This window comes from Leucopleurus acutus, assembly GCF_964270905.1.
Source record: "Leucopleurus acutus genome assembly, chromosome: 15".
In the NCBI taxonomy this organism is placed as follows: domain Eukaryota; kingdom Metazoa; phylum Chordata; class Mammalia; order Artiodactyla; family Delphinidae; genus Leucopleurus; species Leucopleurus acutus.
Genome location: NC_139157.1, coordinates 62,824,208 through 62,828,909, shown reverse-complemented (window position 1 = coordinate 62,828,909; position 4,702 = coordinate 62,824,208). Strand labels below are relative to the sequence as shown.

At 36.5% G+C, this 4,702-nt stretch overlaps 1 pseudogene across 1 annotated transcript; it reads left to right on the top strand.

The window, feature by feature from the left end:
* The first annotated feature begins 2,686 nt into the window (after positions 1-2,686).
* LOC309972064 (small ribosomal subunit protein uS19-like) lies at positions 2,687-3,288 on the top strand (annotated as a pseudogene). Its single transcript has one exon. The product of its transcript is annotated as a small ribosomal subunit protein uS19-like (transcript).
* The last annotated feature ends 1,414 nt before the right edge of the window (positions 3,289-4,702 follow it).

Genomic DNA, 4,702 nt, shown 5'->3' with positions numbered 1-4,702 from the left:
AATAGTCACATAGTAAACATAATAATCTGAAGTAAATGGTAACATTCTCCCAAATAATTGCAGTCTTTTGTACAATGTAACTTGTGAATAGAAAAAAAGCATTCACTTTAAAGATATACTACTAATAAAAAGTAGCATCTAGGACGTCCCTAGTGGCACAGTGGTTAAGAATCTGCCTGCCAATGCAGGGGACATGGGTTCGAGCCCTGGTCTGGGAAGATCCCATATGCCGCGGAGCAACTAAGCCCATGTGCCATAACTACTGAGCCTGCGTGCTTAGAGCCTGTTCTCTGCAACAAAAGAAGCCACCGCAATGAGAAGCCTATGCACCACAACAAAGAGTAGCCCCAGCTCACCGCAACTAGAGAAAGTCTGTGCACAGAAACAAAGACCCAATGCAGCCAAAAATAAATAAATAAAATAAAATTATTAAAAAAGTAACATTTATCATATACTTACTATACTACAAGCACATACCAAGTGCTTTGCATACATAGCCTCACTTCATTCTCATAACAGTGTCTTCATTTCATCCTCATAGCAATGAAGTAAACATACATTTCTCAAAAATGCATGATATTTACTGAAATTTGATCAAAGAAAAATTTGATACTTATTTTAATCACAACATGTACTATACAATTTTATTACAATAAAATAATTTTACTATCTTTATTATGAATATATATTAGAAAGGTTAAACAATTAACTGACAGTCACAGGAGTAATAAGAAAAATGTAGCAAAAATTTGAATGGAAACCATCTGACCAGAGAGTTAAACCCTTAACCATCATATTATCTGACCATGTGAATATTCACTGCAATAAAAATACCCTGAACAATTATTTGGTCAATATTCTCAAGATAAGAATAAAAGAAAGATACTGCTAAAGGCTTTTAAGGCACAGCCTTGGGGTTGCAAGTGACCATTTATTGTGCTCTTGGAGTATACATATTATTCAAATCAAATAATAATTATGTATTTATAATATACTACATACTGTAGATTTCCAGGAATCTACAGCTGGGAGGAAAAGCAAAGTATACGAATAGAAGTAAAAAAAAAAAAAAAGGCAATATTTAAGTAACAGTTAAATGGCAATAAAAGCACCGTCGAGAAATTGCAGACTTAATTCCCCTTTAAATGATTCACTGGATTGAATATTATGCATAAACAGAAGAGACTTTATCAGGTATGTTTGATCAGTAAAGAATTTACATAAGATCTAGAAGAATGCACAATATATGAAAATAGAGGAGAGGAATATTATTAATAGCAAGAAAAGTTGCCTATGGTAATATGTAACCCACAATAAAAAATATAATAGAGCACCATTATTTTTGTATGGTCCATGGGTTGTTTTAGAACTGGTGGAAAACAACAAAAAAACATAAATGGCTAACACAGCTTTACAAAAGTAGAATTGACTTGAAAAAGGTAAGGAGAAAAATGAATGTTGAAGAGTGCATTGTAATCTTAGGCTTTACACAGACAACAGAGAGAAAAAAATCCAATTGATTTAATCTCCAGTTGTCCCTTGTAAATAACTGATCTGTTAACATAAATTTGTAGACATAAATTCCTAGATATTAACCAACAATTTCTCTCAAAGCCTACATATAAAAAGACAAAATTTAAAATAAGTTTTGATGTGCTCATGAAATTAACTATCAGACAAATGGAAGTATTTTCTAAACTACCAAAAGTAATACATGAAAGGGTATCATAATGGAGGAAAGAGGAATGAATCAAGACTTAAAAGGATGGCTTTATTTTGAATACTGAGTAATGCATTGGAAAATAAATGTTGAGAGTGTAATGTAACTTGCTAAAGTTAATAATTCTAATGCAATTTTTAAAGTAAAGATTTACTGAATATCTTCTCTTGCACACCAACAAGCTAGACCTTAGAAACATATGCATGGATATTGAAAGATCACCTCTCCTGAATTAGTTTATAATTTAATGAAACAGACACACATTACCTTAATAAAAAGTCAAGTAAGATTTTAACACTGTTCTAAAGGTCATAATAATAGATACTGATTGCTTTGGAGACTAATTTTTGAAGTTCATCTAAAATTGATACACAGGGTTGTTTTTTATTTTTCCAGAGGTGTCGTTCATTTTTTTTTTAATTGGGGTATAATTGCTTTACAATGTTGTGTTAGTTTCTGATGTACAATGAAGTGAATCAGCTATATGTATACCTATATCCCCTCCCTCTTGGACCTCCCTCCCATCCGCCCCCCATCCCATCCATCTAGGTCATCGCAGAACAACGAGCTGAGCTCCCTCTGCTATACAGCAGGTTCCCACTAGCTCTCTGTTTTACACATGGTAGCCTATATATGTCAATCCCAGTCTCCCAATTCATCCCCGCTTCCCTCTTCCGTGTCCACACATCCATTCTCTACATCTGTGTCTATTCTTGCCCTGCAAGTAGGTTCATCTGTACTGTTTTTCTAGATTCCACATATATGCATTAATATTTGATATTTGTTTTTCTCTTTCTGACTTACTTCACTCTGTATGACAGACTCTAGGTCCATCCACGTCTCTATAAATGACCCTATTTTGTTACTTTTTATGGCTGAGTAATATGTAAATTGATACAGCCACTATGGAGAACAGTATGGAGGCTCCTCAAAAAACTAAAACTAGTTTTCTGAAGAGCCAACAAGATGGCGGAAGTGGAGCAGAAGAAGAAGTGGACCTTCCTCAAGCTCACCTACCACTGCATGAACCTCAACCAGCTGCCGGACATGTCCCGTGAGCAGCTGATGCAGCCGTACAGTGTGAGGCAGCGGCAGCGGCTAAACCGCGGCCTCCAGAGGAAGCAGCACTCGCTGCTGAAGTGGCTGCACAAGGCCAGGAAGGAGGTGCCACCCATGGAGAAGCCTGAGTTGGTGAAGACGCACCTGCGCGACATGATCATCCTGACCTAGATGGTGGGCAGCATGGTGAGCGGCTACCATGGCAAGACCTTCAGCCAGGTGGAAATCAAGCCTGAGATGACCAGCCACTACCTAGGTGAGTTCTCCATCACTTACAAGCCCATGAAGCACAGCCGGCCCGGCACTGGGGCGACCCTCTCCTCCTGCTTCATCCCCCTCAAGTAGCCTGCTGGCCAATAAAGGTAGGAAAAAAAAAATTAAAAATAGAACTATCATATGACCCAGCAATCCCACTACTGGGCATATACCCTAAGAAAACCATAATTCAAAAAGGCACATGCACTCCAATGTTCACTGCAGCACTCTCACATAGCCAGAACATGGAAGCAACCTAAATGTCCACCGATAGATGAATGGATAAAGAAGATTCAGTACATATATACAGTGGGATATACAGGTGTAATGCAATTCCTAACAACATTCCAGAAATAGTTTTTATAGATATAGACAATATTATCCTAAATTTTATATGGAAAGGCAAAGGAACTCAAAGAGCTGAAACAATTTTAAAAAAGAAAAGTAAAGTAGGAGGAATCAGTCTACCTGATTTCAAGTCAATTTATAGCTACAGTAATGAAGACTGTGTGGTACTGGTGAAGGGACAGATACACAGATCAGTGGAACAGAATAAAGAGTCCAGAAATAAATCTACACAAATGTACCCAACTGTTACTTTTTAATTAAAACCATATTTTTAAAAAAAAGCAGTGTCAGGTTCACTGCAATACTGAGAGGAAGGTACAGAGATTTCCAATATATCCTGTCCCACATGTGCATAGAGTGACCCATTATCAATATCCCCAAAAGAGCGGCACATTTGTTACAACTGATGTATCTACATCAACACATCATACTCACCAAAAGTCCATAATTTACATAATGGTTTACTCTTGGTGTTGGATATTTTATGAGGTTAGACAAATATACAATGACATGTATTTATCATACAGAGTATTTTCACTGCATTAAGAATCCTCTGTGCTCCACCTATTTATCACTTCCCCCACCCCAAAACCCTGCCTACCCACTGACCTTTATACTATCTCCATAGTTTTGCCTTTTCCATCATGTCATATAGTTGGAAACATATATTATGTAGACTTTTCGGATCGGCTTCTTTCAATTATTGATATTAATTTGTTTCCCCCATGTCTTTTCATGACTTAACAGCTCATTTCTTTTTAGCACTGCATAATATTCCATTTTCTGGGGATTCCACAGTTTATTTACCCATTCACCTGCTGAAGAACATTTTGGTTACTTCCAAGTTTTGGCAATTTTGAACAAAGCTGCTAAAAGCACACATGTGTTTTTATGTGTTTTAGGTTTTTATGCATGCATATGTTTTCAACTCATTTGGGTAAATACCAAAAAGCATGAATGATGGATTGTATGGTAAAACCGTATTTAGTTTTGTAAGAAACTGCCAAACTGTCTTCCAAAGTGGCTTAACCATTTTGCATTCCCACCAGCAAGGAATGAGAGTTCCTGTTGATCTACAACCTCATCAGCATTTGGTGTTGTAAGTTTTCTGGATTTTGACCATTCTGAAAAAATACGTAGCGTAATCTCATTGTTGTTTTAATTTGTTTTTTCCTGATGACATATGATGTGAAGAATCTTTTCATATGGTTACTTGCCATGTGTATATCTTCTTTGTTGAGGTATCTGCCCAGGTCTTTGGCTCATTTTAAAATCAGATTGTTTTCTCATGGCTGTTTTAAAAGTTCTTTGTCTATTTTG